This window comes from Zea mays, chromosome 10 (genome assembly GCF_902167145.1).
Source record: "Zea mays cultivar B73 chromosome 10, Zm-B73-REFERENCE-NAM-5.0, whole genome shotgun sequence".
Lineage (NCBI taxonomy): Eukaryota > Viridiplantae > Streptophyta > Magnoliopsida > Poales > Poaceae > Zea > Zea mays.
The window spans coordinates 122,153,319-122,169,099 of NC_050105.1; the positions used below are offsets into that span (position 1 = coordinate 122,153,319).

General features: G+C 38.6%; 2 long non-coding RNA genes across 2 annotated transcripts; both read left to right on the forward strand.

The window, feature by feature from the left end:
• The first annotated feature begins 8,095 nt into the window (after positions 1–8,095).
• Positions 8,096–8,646, forward strand: LOC103641685 (uncharacterized). Its single transcript, XR_560444.2, has 3 exons — positions 8,096–8,149; positions 8,223–8,295; positions 8,390–8,646. It is a non-coding gene; the product is annotated as an uncharacterized lncRNA (long non-coding RNA).
• Positions 8,647–14,428: 5,782 nt separating this feature from the next.
• LOC103639557 (uncharacterized) lies at positions 14,429–14,949 on the forward strand. Its single transcript, XR_559515.2, has 3 exons — positions 14,429–14,539; positions 14,731–14,787; positions 14,899–14,949. It is a non-coding gene; the product is annotated as an uncharacterized lncRNA (long non-coding RNA).
• Positions 14,950–15,781: the final 832 nt, after the last annotated feature.

A 15,781-nucleotide genomic window follows, 5' to 3' on the forward strand; every position in this document is an offset into this window, starting at 1 on the left:
ATGGTGACACACTACCAACTTTTCGTGAGGCAGCACAAAGGAGGGGACTGCTTGAAGCAGACGACACAATAGATGAGTGTCTCAACGAAGCCGCTATTTACCAAATGCCGTCAGCACTACGAAGGTTGTTTGCAACAATACTGGTATACTGCGAGCCGAACGATGTGGCAGAATTATGGCAGAGACACCTTGACTCAATGTCAGAGGACTATCACCGTAGTACTCAAAGCAAAATCCATGTGCAGCAGATGGTCTTGATTGACATTAGAAACATTTTGCAGTCAATGGGTAAAGACATAAAGACATTCCCTCTCCCTGCTATCATTGATAGATATGACGATTTACATGGTACTGATAGAGAGATTTATGAGGAGGAAAGTATAGTGCCGACGACAGAAGACGTTGCTCTGAAAGAAACCCTAAACGAGGAGCAGAGGTCTGCTTATGATAAGATCCTATCTGTCGTTGACACCAATAACGGTGGAGTGTTCTTTGTGGATGGGCCTGGTGGGACTGGAAAGACCTATCTGTATAAGGCATTGCTTGCAGCACTACGCAGTCAGGACAAGATTGCAGTTGCAACAGCTACATCTGGTGTTGCGGCTTCTATATTGCCTGGGGGGAGGACTGCCCATTCGCGCTTCAAGATACCACTTACTATTGATGATGGTGCTGTATGTAGCTTCACGAAACAAAGCGGGACAGCAAAGTTGCTACAAAAAGCATCGCTCATTATCTGGGACGAGGCATCAATGACTAAGAGACAAGCAATTGAGGCGCTAGACAATAGCATGCGTGATATAATGGGACAGTCTAGGTTGCCCTTTGGTGGGAAGACTGTTGTGTTCGGGGGTGATTTCAGACAAGTACTTCCTGTTGTACGCAAGGGGTCAAGGGCTCAGATAGTTGCTGCCTCTCTACGGAGTTCTTACCTCTGGGAATCCATGTGCCACCTAAAGCTGTTTCAAAACATGAGGGCACAGAGCGACCCATGGTTTGCAGAATATTTGTTGCGCGTCGGTGGTGGAACTGAGGAAGCGAACAACGATGGTGATGTTCGTCTTCCAGATGAGGTATGTGTGCCATATACTGGTAATGACCGCGACCTTGATAGACTGATAGATGACATTTACCCCAATCTAAATGAAAACATGTCTAACACAAGCTACATCACTTCAAGAGCAATATTGTCTACACGGAATGACTGGGTGGATATGATAAATATGAGGATGATTGATCGTTTCCAAGGGGAGCAGATGATGTACCATAGTTTTGACACCGCGGTGGATGATCCTAATAACTATTACCCATCAGAGTTTCTAAACACGCTGACTCCTAATGGACTACCCCCGCATGTTCTGAAGCTCAAAGTTGGATGCCCAATCATGTTGCTTAGGAATATAGACCCTGCTAATGGACTTTGCAATGGCACGAGGTTGGTGGTTCGTGGTTTCCAAAAAAACAGTATTGATGCTGAAATTGTCCTTGGTCAACATGCTGGAATGCGAATTTTCTTGCCTCGTATACCCCTGTGCCCCTCTGATGATGAGATGTTCCCTTTCCAGTTTAAAAGGAAGCAGTTTCCGATAAGACTAAGTTTTGCCATGACAGTTAACAAGGCCCAGGGCCAGACGATTCCTAATGTTGGTGTGTACTTGCCGGAACCAGTGTTCTCTCATGGTCAACTTTATGTTGCTCTATCAAGGGCCACCGCTCGATCGAAAGTGAAGATACTTGCCATTCCAGTCCACGATGAGAAGAAGAAGAAGGGGGTTGAAAGGAACTCAGCGATAAATGGCGCAACATACACAAAGAATATCGTTTATAAGGAGGTCCTTACGCCGTAACTGACATTGATGAATGAATGGCAATTAACAACTTGTAATGCACTTAATTATTTTGGTTTTTAGGTGAAGATGTATTTTTGCCTTTTATTTCTCTATTTTGGCTCCTTTTTAGCTTCCTATTGTTTAGTGGTCATTTGGTTGATACAACAAAGAAAGCAGATGAGCATTGAATAGATGTTATTGAATAGACACATTCGAATTTGAAACTGCACATTTGAATTTGAAATGATCTGACAAGCAAGTTGTGATTTCCATCTATCTTAATGATCACCTAAATAACATATTATAAAACTCAGACTGAATTACATCTTCCTTTTCTCCCCAGTTTCCAGGTGTAACCTTGAGATATTGTTACGGTCGGGAACATTTATAGGTGCTCGTAACAGGGGCTAATTAGGCAAAAGGAGGGGTATTTGGTTTGAACAAGCAATTACAGCCAATCCCATTTTCACCTCCTTTCTCTGTTATCTCATGGAGACTAGGGAGTTGTTTAGTTTGATGGATTTTTTCAGTTTCCTGTGTTTCTGGCCTCCCTGAGGAGGCCTTGTAATCTGTCCAGATCTCTTTGATCTGGATTTATCTCTTCTTCTTAATATATTGAGGCGCAGTTCTCCTGCGTTTTCCCAAAAAAAAATCTCTGTTATCTCATCTCCCTGCTATCTACCTTGCCACCATCCACCACGGGCAGGAAACCGGTGGCCAGCGAGCTTCCACGGCCTAGGAAGCTGCAACTCTATAATACAGGTCTCGAGCAGCCCAAAATGCACAGAACTGGGATTCACAGTTTGAATGAAAGTGACAGAGTTCACAACAAAGCTATATATAACTAGAAAACCAAAGCAGCCTATAATTTGGGACAGGGAGTGGTAGTAGTAAAAAAACTAAAAAAATATATGTAGAAGGCACATACTCTCTGGCCATGGCAACTAAGAAAATCTCCTGCATGGTCTGCTTTCAAGTGAGATAGAGCAGACTTGAGTATAGAAACAACAGTCAACAGATATGGCTTAGCACTTGGAAACACAACATGACTAAAGCTGCTCCTCACAAAGCCACAGGTAAAAAAAAGGCCTTCCCAGATGTAAACAGCTTCATAGGCTATCTCCAACAGATCTCCTATTATATCCTCTATCTTATCACCTATTTCAAACTTCTCTCCGTAAACAGTATTAAACATTGTCATCTATAATACCGTGTCCCCTAATTTACAAGCTCTACTGGAGACAGTCTAAGAAGCTTTAACTGCTAGAGTAGTTATGCAGTGATGCTAAAGGTTAAGAGAAGGGCATACAATTGTTATATTTTCATTTTTTGTTGTTCAGTTTCTATAATCTTCAGAGCAGATTGAGGAGTGCTGCACCGGTCGTCCAGTCACATATATGTCAGAACAAAATATACAAACAAATAATACCATATTCTCAGGTTTCTCTTGTATAACATAAAACAAGCATGCCCCATTTTTACAAAGTTGGAACCATATATGAATACTCTGCCAACCAGAGTAAAGAGAACTCAGTAATAGTACATGCAATTTCAGTTCAAGAAAATAGCCTATTATATAAATAAACAGCAAAGCACAACTAACTTGTAGCAGCATTATTCTTCAACTTCCTTCTTTATTTCTTCCATGAGTTCATCAGCTATGCTTCCTGTGAAGCAAAAGTGTTCATAATATTGTCAGTAAGCAAGTTATAAGTCAAATGAACAAATCATTTCCATTGTCATGGCATAATAAAGATTGTCTTGGCATGGGGAATGTGCCGCCTTCAGCCTGAATTTGGTACCCAGCCATGCGCTAGGATCTAGAAGAAACAGCTATTCAGGAAATGAAATGTATGGCTGAAACCTTTGTGGTTCAAACCTGCGTGGATGGGCAATTTACCATACAACAAGTCAAATCAGATGCAGTGTGTGCAGTACTGCAGTAACTATTACTACTTCAACATGTAGTCCTTTAGCTTTTCTTCTGTCTACATGGTTTGCTGCTCCAGTTCCTATCTTTAGAAGATCTCTGAAGTAAGAGGAAGAAAAAAAGGTAAAACTTACTAATTATGTTATTGGCAGCACCGCAACTTGTCCTGAGGATGCATATGCCATAATTACATGATGCACAAATGTTTATTAACATGCCAATGGGTGAATATAGTGACAACAGCCCAGACTACATAAGGGTTTGGACACATGAGCTTAGCACATGCATGCCAGAAAAGGCTGAGAGAGAATGGGGCTGCGTGATTAGGAAATGGCCAAATGCACGTGAAGCATGGGATGCTGTTGCATGTGGGCTGCTATAGACATTTTTCACATGGTTTTTAGTTATTTGTTTGACTAAAGGAACCTCAGAGGCTCATATCAGCAAATATAGGCAATTGTTTTTCTGTCCCTAGATGGAAGTGCAACTGTAATTTTGCCCCTCAAAATTCGACTTTGTGATTTTGGGCCTCTTTTTTTGAAAACAAACAAAACAAGCCCGTCCCTGCTTCAGTTAGATGACAGTAACGGTGTGAAATAGGACATACAAAGACAAACTTACCCTTCAGTCGTAATTGTGATTTATCCCTGCTTTTTCAAAGGAGGGGCAGAATCACAATTACGACCGAAGGGTTAATTTATCTTTGTATGTCCTATTTCACACCATTATTGTGTGTGCGTTGCAACGGGGACCTATAATATCACGATAATTATGTATTCATAGGTTTATGCCCGTGCGGTGCTATGAGTAAACACATGGAATCGTTATCTATGTGGTACCGCAAATCAAACAGAGTATAAACCTATTTTCCCTCTTGTTATTTTGTTTGTTTCAATGCAATAATATTGATGAGCAACATCTTTTTTGGATCTACCATTTAGCGTAAGCAAACAAGATCTTTGTTTGCTGCTATCTCTTTTTTCTAAACTCCAAGTTACATGTTTGCTGCTATCTTTTTTTCTAAACTCCAAGTTACATGTTTGCTGCTAAATTCTGAGACCTTTAAATTGATAGTGACTTTGTTTGTTGCTAAATTCTGATACCTCTAAATTCAGTCATAATAATACAACAATATATTGTTCATATTATTTTAGCATTTTTATAAGGAGCAATGTTGTATCTTTGCAATAATGCCATGATATACATCCTATAAGATCAATGGCATCGGGTATACTTAATCAAAATAGGATGGTGGCAGGCCTGTGTCCCTTTCCTCCGTAAGTTTATACAAGTTCACTTGTCACATCTATATGAATGAAGAACTTAAGCTAAAGTTCGTGTTTTATTTAGTTTCGTGCTATTTGACGATGTACTTTATATACTTAAAATACTTTTGTCAATAAAATTATGTTTGACACTTTCAATCTGATGGGTACAGACCAAATTACAATGGATATAGTGGTGGAGGAAGGAAATACCGATGTTGGCAATACTGTTGAACCATCGTATGAGGTTGTGGCTAGAAGTGGTTGTTCAGCACAATTGTCAACTAATGACACTAATGAACATGAATTGGGTAAGTGCTATTATCAATTACAAAAAAACTAAGGTCTGCATATTAAATATTTTTTTGACACTTAATTTTTCTCTTGTGCGCCATAGATATAGAGAGCGAGGATAGTAAGGTCAGTGTTGGTAATGCTGCAAAACAATCACACGATGTTGTGGGAGTAGGCATTGACTGTATTTTCAATCATGTAAAAGTGTCAACTGAAGCCGATCTTGGGACACAACCGGGTAGGCTCTCTTATCTACACTCCTAAATGTAAATATTGTCTTATGAGTACTCCTAAAAATGCTTTTGTCAAGAGACTTATGTTTCATTCACTCCTCATACAGATGTGATACACCTGACATCTTTGGATGTTCCAAATGAATCAAGTCAAATAAGTTCTGAGCAGAACAAACAAGATGCTTTGGACACACTTATTAGAATATCACAACATAAGAAACCAAAGAAATTGAATGTAGCTCGAGTTGTCTCTGAAGGTAATTTTTTGTTCTTGTCTTATTGCATCTTATTGGTTTTCGCATATATCATTTGCTTATTACGTATAATATTTTTCATTGTATAGATTATAAGTGCACCCCAGAAGATGTTCAGCTTATTGAATACATTAAAACATTACCGGGGAAACAAGTTGTGGTGGACATCGACAGCGCATGGTTAAATAGAAATGATATGGAATGTCTTTTTCATGGTGACATCCAAGTGTCTGGCGAAGTAAGTACATCTGTATGTCCATATTATATACAATAATATAAAGTATATATATTTATAATTATCATATTATACAGTATGGTATACATATTTAAAGCTAGCATGTATATTTGATCTGTTAATTGTATTCTTTTGGTGTACAGGCCCTCAGTGCATATATACACTGTATTAGGGATGAAGAGCATTTACTTCATAGAGAAGGTGGAAAGGTCTTCTTGGAGAACACATTCATTTCCAGTCTGCTTAAGCGTGATGGCGACCCTAAAATGCTCTTAAATTGTAAGGAAGACACAATTGAAAAAAGGGTGGACGACTATTTACAGTCTGACATGGTTGACCTAAAACTCATCTCATTTTTAATATATGTAATATGTAATATATTGGTGCACAATATTTACAAATTAATGTTAATGTATGTTCTATGAAGGTGTTCATTCCAATGAATATAGAAAATTTTCACTGGTACCTGGCAGTTCTGAATGCAAAAAAAAATGAGGTACATGTACTCGATTCTATGGGACAACAAATAACGGATCGCCGAGACCTTTATACTACAGTGAGTAATCATTTCTTTTATATTATGATTATTTCATCATTACATTATTTGTTATCTATAAATCTTGATATGTTTTATATATACACATAGTTAAAAGGTATAGAAAGACAGATTAAACTTGCAGCAGAACATAAAGAGCTTTACCAAGGCAAGTGGTCGAACCTTGATGTTGCATCATGGCCAGTTATAGAGAAGATCACAACACAAATGCAAACGGATGGGTAAAATTCATGTGACCACAACTCTACAAAATTGGTTATATTTATTTTCATATATACATAGAAACTCACCTGATCTGTTAAATTTCATATTAGGGTATCTTGCGGGCTATGGATGATAAACTATATGGAATACTGGACAGGATCCTCCCTATCTGATAACGTAACTCAGGTAGAGGACGTATATTTATTTATAGGAACAATGTTTCTTTTGTTCTAATTTATATACTTGCAGGATGATACAACAATGTTTAGGTTTAAGTTACCTGCAATATTATGGGACTCGAGATTAAACACAAAGAAAGGACATCAAAATCTTGACCACAATGTGGATGAAGATGGAGAGAGTTCAAGTGATGTTCAAATAATCGATACTCCATGTGAGTTATCTAAATCGTCAAATACATCACATCAGATTGAACCATATATATCTCCATATGTTCTGCCTGCTAAAGTAACATCAACAAACACGCAAGAACTGATGTTTGTATTATGCACATATATCATGGGGATAGACAACGCCAAATATTTAAAGTAAGTTAATTCTCATTTAATATAGTATATGCATGGTAAATATTCAACACATATGTTCTTGCTTTAACTATAAAAACAATTGTTCATTGAATAGGAAACATTGGATTCAGAGCACTAAACCTTATCCAATTTCTTTAAGTCTTCAAAAACTTAAAGATATATTGGATGTAAATAAGCCGATGGATACAGATTGTTTTAACATGGCTGTTCGGATGATCGCATGCAATGATGCCTTGTTCTTGTTGGAAGACAAATACCACTACATGGATCTACAGTTCTGTGTAAGTTCAAGTAATTAGTCTTTATTCATATAAGTGTGTTCATTATATAATTATTTTACTAACAAAAAGTAGTCCATAACTAAATTTGGTCGAGACCCTCGCCTTCGTGCAAAGCCAGATATCAACATGTTGGCAAAATTATTAGAATGTTGGCCTGACATGGAGTACGATGTTTCAGATTGCAAACAAGTAAGCTATACTCTTCATCATTTTTGTAATCTTGTTTTTTCTCTTACTTGAACTATTTTTTTAACTTGCAGATTCTATTGCCCTTTTCTTTCATGGGTCACTTCACCTTATATGTACTTAACATGGACACGAGAAGCATCTATATAATGGACTCCATGCCTATACCATCATGGTTTAAGGGTGATCATCCTAGCATGCATTATATACATAATATACATTATATTGCCAATAATATGAATGCTGCCATGGAATTGGCCAATCCTACATGGAAAGACAATATTTATATGTGGCGTCGTATAGTACCAACATGGGTTCCAAGAACATTAAACTGGTAATTTTTTTAACCCGAACAACTTATTAATTTTGTCTACATATATGTAACAACGTATTATTTTAATTTGTAGGGATTTATCTGGCTTTCTTGTTATCAACTTTATGCACGATTGGAATGGTATAAGGTTACCCTGCATTTGCACTGTGAGTACCCTATTTGTTCTAATACTTTGTCAATATTGTTCTTCTATAATTGATTATTAATCATGTTCTATGATATGTAATAATGAATGTGCAGAATGGGAATGACCTGAGGACCAAATTCTTAGTAGAATTATTGAAGTACAAGGACAATGAATCCAAAGACAACATTCCAGAAGAAATACAAGAAATTATTAGGCACATCAGATAGATATGATTTTATTTGTAATGATACTCAACTTATTATCCTAATTAATTTTATTGCCTTTTAGGTTCGTAGTATCGTTAGGAACATTTGCCAACATATATTTTAGTTATATGTTGCAAATATGAAGGCAGTTCAGATTTCTGTACTTTCAACGATGCATTGGTCTTTGGATGGCTCATTCAACTTGAGATGGTGATATTTGTATTGTTGAACCAATGACCTTATTTTTTGTACTAGGAATGGAACATAAAGAAATTTAAGAGTTGTCATTTTTTTCAGTTTTTCTTGCATATCTTGCATTACATATTTCTTTGTTTGTTTGATAAAATTGGTCATTCTTGGGGTTGGGGGGTTATTATCAGCCAGCACTCAGTATACAGGGTATACCTCCAGCCCACCACTGAGCACTCATGCAGTAACGGACCGTTTGGTTCAGAGCTTCCTAGGCAGCTTCGTTGCCAGGCAAGGATGTCATCCCCAGGTGCCCAAAATCGGATGCCTGGAGACGCCCACAGTGCCTGTCAAAGCTGCCTGGGAGCAAAGAAAACAGGTTCTAAATGCTGTGACTTTGTGAGAAAAATATCATATATAATATTTTCTTTTGTGTTTCGAGTCTTGTATAACCTTAGACTGTTGTATTTCTTATGTTGCTGAATACAGGTCAATCAAGGTTGTTTCGAGATGCCTGCCAACATTGATTGTTCTGAAGATTTATTCCAAAGCCATGAAGGTATAATGATGTGGCCATTTTAGCATATGATTTTGCAGGATGCACAAATTTTCTTCCCTATAACCGTTGATTTATTGCTAATGTTGTCGCTTTGTGAGATCAGCAGAAATGCTTGAGAACACAGAATTTTGGTCAAAGTCAAACTACTCCCATGTGGAGCATTTGGAGTGCCATATGGAAGTTAACATGGAGCTGAATGAAGGAGAACAAATGATTGATCACGCAGAAGCTAGCCGATATGAATTGTTTAGCAACGATGAGATATACAAAGGCGGTTGTAGATGAAACTGAATTGTTGTTAACTTTTTCATTGCTCACTGAATAGCAAATGTATATCTTGTAATTTACAAAAAAATGGTTATGGCTTTTGCAGATCTGCAGAACCAATCAAGAACTTCTAACTTGGACAATGAACATTTTCCAAGGGATGCATCAAACCACGCTAATGTTGAAGCAACTGGACCTCCATATGATCTCTCAAATGGTATGTACCTTCAGGGAAAAACCTATATACTCTGGTTGGAGACACAAATGAACACTCGTATGCTGTTTTCCTCTTCAGGTGTATATTTTATGTGTTAGTTCCATAAAGGAACCATTAATCAGCACTTGGCTGCCGCAGCTGCAGTGCGTAGGTCACACTGTCATCATAATAGAAGAGATGGGCACCAGAGCAGATCAGGAGCAAGTAGCCACCCACATTTTCTGGTGCTCTCAGCAGACGAGCGCACTATCTCAGGTCAAGAAGGGGACTACGAACAAGCACCTGCTGTAGCTTCTGGCTGCCCTTTACGTACACTTGTTGAACAAGAACACACTCGAGGGTTAGCTGATGCTTCCAGTCTCCTGTGTGTAACTATTGGACATAAATTGTTCTCTATTTTTAGGAAACGTGCAATACACAGCAAGAACAGATTCAAACATTTCAGAAGCAGCTTGCAGTTGCGACTGAGAAGTTGAAGGTTAGAAGTTGAAGCATATGCTACTAGCATTCTTTATGTCTTTACAAACATGTGCACTATTCCATTATTTGTCATCTCAAAATTTATACATTTATTCAATTATGTTATGGGCTCCCACTTGCCATCTCATGCTTTTACAAACACAAGGTATTGCCATATTGATTCTCTCAACTCTTTTGACTGTGGAAGGCCTTCGAAGACTTCATGCCTTCTTTGTAACCTGCCATTATTCTAATCTTTCATGTTGCAGCAAGGCCCTTGTGACCTCAACAGTATAAGATTTACAGTCATTGGCAAAGTTCATGTTCAAGGCGACTAGAAATGCTGTCAACTTGGTGCAAATAGTTGGGATGAAGGTAATGACTTGTTTTTAAGGTAGTATGCTACCCTAATATGGTGATGCACCTGATGCTGATATTGGACACCCGAGGATGAGCGAGTCGTTGCCGCCTTCCGCGACCATCTCGCCTCGCACCGCCTCCTCCCCGACAAGCATGACGACTACCACATGATGCTGAGGTTCGATTACAGAGGAGTAGGGGCTAACAGAGAAAGTTGGGGCCGATGTAAATAGTGTAATCTGTTTGCTTGACAAAATTTGGAGACTAGGATGAGGTAAATAGTGTAAATCTGTTTGCTTGACAAAATTTGGCTCCTGTCATGGACTTCTCGTGCTGGCAGGTTCCGCATGTGCAGCAGGCCTTCACCTGGGACTACGGCCTCGCTTGCGTGCTCATGGTGCTCAGGACGCTAGGGATTGATTGCTGCGATGGCATTGCCGATCTCGAGAGGCTCTGCCGCACCACGAGGTTCTCTCTAGGACTCGAACTTCACAATTTTAAGTACAATTAGCTGTACAACAGAACTAAAGAAATGATTGTCACCTTGATTTTGTGGCCCTAACCATGGCACATCCAGAAAGTAGAAGGAACAAAAAAAGGAAAGTAGTAGTACAGAGCTAAATGACTGTTGTTCAATGATCATAAGAGAATATTTGGTTAGAGTAGTCATAAGTTCAGAAAAATGCAATAGTTGCTTCATCCAAAAAATGCAGGTATACTTAAAGAACGCAGGCTCCATTTTTTTGTTTGGAAAACTGACGCCCTTTAACACTTTTGTTTGCAGCATTTGGACGGTTGACTTAGCATATCTGTTAAACAAGATTTCAGTCAGCTTTCCTTTCTGTACCGTGACCCTTGGAGCAAATCCACAATATTCTGCTGAATCCTTTTGTAGGGTACTTGTTCTGACAAACTTCTACTGCACGAGGCTTCTAAAGTTCTCATCAATAATGTTCAAAAAAATGGTCATTACATAGGAGCAATTGCAAGAAGACATCGATCGAGTGGACGAGCTATTTGGGAAGGCGCTCGATGCTGGAATTAGTATTCAAGCCACTCAACCGCTAGAAGGCTGCCAATATGTGGGCATTCACTCAATACGGATTGTCTGCGCTTTTTTTGGGTAAGCTCAAAACATTAGCTGCATTTCATAAATTATTTCGCTTCCATTGTATTGTACTACCTTTTCTGTTCATTTATTTGGGATGTGTCAACTTCAGGTTGGGCTCCAAAGTTGCAATGTTCCAGTATTCCTCGGTCGAAATGTACAATGCCTGCAAACCACAGCCTACTCTTGAGATTCACAATCCCGATATGCACAAAGATGCCCCAAGGTATGTTTATAATACTAAATTTGCAGGCCCTTATTTCATTGGCAAAGTGTATGAAGATGATCATCGTCATAAATAATTTGTAGCAGACCGTAGAAACCACCGCAAAAACCTATACCGTAAGAAGCATAGCCCTCTCTGCTCCTTGATTATCTCTGAACGTGATGTAGGCAAATTGCAACCGCTCATCACAACTGCAAAAGCATTCTAGGTCAAATCATGCATGCGCTTATGCTACCGAAATATATCATGGAGATGATATTGGCACTAACCTTTTCAATTTTACATGCACAATCTCACCAGAAAATGAGAAGAACTCACTAATATCTTGCTCTGATGCTTTAAGTGAGACGTTGTGGACCTTTACCGTGCATGTGCCTGCCATGGTCGCCTTAGAAAAAGTTGGACGACAAGAATCAATCGGCAGTTTCGATAAATACATGTTTTAAATTCTTTAAACTACCATATCTAGAGGATTACTCAACAAGGTCGTTGATCTCATTGACCTTACATCTGAAAGGTGGGATAAAGACTTAATCTAAGGAATTCATTGTGTTCTTTTTTGTGACAAATAATGCGCCAAAAGCGCCTGCTTCTACCAGTACCGGAAGCGCGGCAACTAGCTAGAGCAAATCTCAACTTGTGCATTGGAAAGCAAGTGAAAGAGGTATATCCTTTTTTTACATTGAAATATCAAAGTACTATGCAGATTTTATTTCAGCTCTATTGCATGATGCACTCACACTACTATATAGTATAAGTACCATCACCATAAACTCTGAACATTCTATGTTTGGTTTCAAATTTTTCCGTAACTAGATTTGGTTTCCTGATTTTTATAGGCTATTGTTTAGGTAGTAATTTGCCATAGTGTTGGGGAGATGGCTGAACAGTACAAAATGCATGTCATGAATGAAATACAATGGGATTATTTTTCAGTTGAATTGTTAGACATTCAACATGTGCATATTAAATTGGTTTCTACAGACACATGCTTTATTGGTTTGTTGGGATCTCTCAGGAATACACAAGCTTTGTCGATTGGTTGCGCGCACGTGGCCCACCTAGCTGTGGAAAGACCACCTTGCACATACCATTGCTAATGAGACTTGTGTGCCATTCTACAAGATCTCAACCTTGCCAAACGCCTCTCATGGAAGCTCAGAGGATATGTCAAGGTCATGATCGACAAACAGATGGAGGTGCTCCGCAAGCAGATCTCCATCTATGCCACCATCTGCGAGCAGCTTGTTGAGATGCATCGCATCCTCACCGAGCACGAGGACACCATTGCAGGTCGGTCAACGCAGCTGCGCGCAAAACCAATTGGTACTCTCTTAGCTCTCTGGTCGTCTTCTTGCTTGTTCTGCCTTCTGGGGTTTGCAAACAGAAAACTAGGGCAATTCCTTTTCTTTGCCTTAGGACTTGCATTGCGGATTGTCAGTTCCATCTTTGCCCCTTTGTCCACAGAAAAATCTTGTCCTCTTTTTTTCCCCATGACTTCTCTAAAGCCCGCAACTACGCATCCTTTCTTTATTCATGAACAGAGCTAATTGTGGTGTTACAGGATGCTGCGTTTGCTAATCGTACGAAATCATTTTCGGTCAAACTCCATTTCTATTTTTACTAGCCATCCAAGATTTGCTATATAGTTGTTTATCACTTCATGAGCAGTTTATCACTTCATGTAAAACTGGAGGAAGTCGAATCTTTTTTTGCTCAGTGTGGCAAGGTATGCTACATGTCTTTTAGCACTGATTGTTGCACCTAAAAGTAAGGGGTAAAAAACTACAACCATCACAGGTGTCAGCAGAACTTATGCAAATAGGAAACTGATATATAAGATAGATAAAGTTTCCTATTGCTATTAGACATTCAATATTGTTATGATTGATAATAGCGATAGGTTCCCTCATCAACCAGGGGTTGTTTCTGTGGTAGCAGGCTTTGACCATGCTGGTCTTTTGAGAACTTTGATTTGTTCTTGGTTGATCCCTAAACAAAGACTCGGCTGCGTTTATAAGAGAGGTCATCTAGCTAACTTTGGGAACTAGGAAACTGACCTCTAGATTTTCCTAATACGAACTGACTAGATAACTTACCTAACCTAACTTATGTCTTTCCATAAAAGTAATGTAGAGAACAATTCTTTGAGCTGGAAATGTACTGTATGAACTCACATCCTTGACGTTATGCATCCGAGGTTAATATGATAAATTGGTGTCTTAGGCCATTACCATTCGAATACTAGATGTTCATTGATCTTGCAATGTGAATAGTAAATACTGCTAATAGTATTTGTATTTGTACTATTTGCATTACAGGTAAATAGTGTGAGGCTACCGCGGCATGTTTCTGACAAAAGGCATTTCTGTGGCACTGCGTTAGTTGAATTTTCAGAAGAAGATGAAGCAAAAGGCGTTTTTGAGAAAAATCTCATTTTTGCTGGGGTAGACCTGGAAATAAGACCAAAGTAAACCAACTACTAGCCTACCATTTGCATGTCAGGAATCAAACTGCACAGGGGACATCTAATGCAACGCACATGCACTCACCTATAACTTCTTATGTCCTCGCTGATTCTTAAATTTTTAGCAATTTGGTGCCTTCTGAAATTATTGATGTTTCTGCAGGAATTATCAAAGACAGTAGCTAAATTAGCTGAAGATGGCAAGGTATTATACCAAATTTTATCTTTCCACCTTTCTCACTATGTTTTTGCTTCCATTTCCAACATTACCTTTTTATCTTCTTACTTGGAGATTTTTTAACTAAGCATTTCTATTTTTTACACATAAGTTCCACTTTGTTATCTTATCCTGTTTGGACTATAATGAATATGATATCAGTAAGTGTTTTTTTGCAGGTTGCTATAAGGAACATAAGAAGAGATGCAATCAAAGCTTATGATAAACTAGAGAAGGTTGCTCTTCTCATTTGTCACTTGTCCTTGTGGGCCATCATAGCTTTGTAATAAAACTCATATACCACACTTGCTTATTTTTGTTCAAAAAAATTGCACTTGCTTATGTAGGAAAAGAAGCTTTCTGAGGACAACGTGAAAGATTTATCAGCTGATCTACAAGTGAGGATGAATTTTCTATTTTTTTCTTCCTGTAGTTGCACATAGGTCCTCAAGGATATGCTTATATCTCTTGGAAAGCTTTTTACTGTTAGATGCAGTGGGAGCTAACTTTCTCGTACAAATTCTGCAGAAAGTCCTAGACGACTACATGAAAAAGATCGAATCCATCCAGAAGCAGAAGGAACAGGTACTTTTTTGATCTATTTGTTGACTTTTTTGTCTAACAAGATGTAGTGTTTGCTGGTTATACGCTATAACCTGAGGCGAGGTAATAGGCACATATCAAACTGAGCTTCTGAATAAAAATAACTATGCTTGATGCTAGAACAAGAACTCGCAGTATTCTTGGGTTAACCATTAAAGAGCCCTCAGAAAGTGAATCAGAACTGCCTGGATTCTTTTCAGGAACTGATGAAAATTTAGACCTCAAGCTGACTGTATGGCCGGTGAGGAATAACCGCCTCCGTGAAGCATGCATATGTTGGTGAATTCACAATGCAGTGATGTGATGTTTTCTGAAGCAATTTGTTTGGTTCATGGTTTTGGTGTCTCGGCGCTGCGCCAAGGATGCACGTTTTGAATCAGGCGCTTTGCTGGAACTTTTTTGAGAAACGATGGAAATTGCTATTGGCGCAGAGAAATATGCCTAAGCTTCCAGAGAAGTGTACCCAAAGTTATCTAAATTCCAGTAAAATATCAATTACACTGTAAGACAACAATTACTTAAAACTCCAGTGCGAATTGAATGATAGCTTTTTCTGTAATGAAACAGGTGGTTTGGTGGACTATACTATGTTCAAGTTCTGATTCTTGTACTGTTCTAACACTGTTG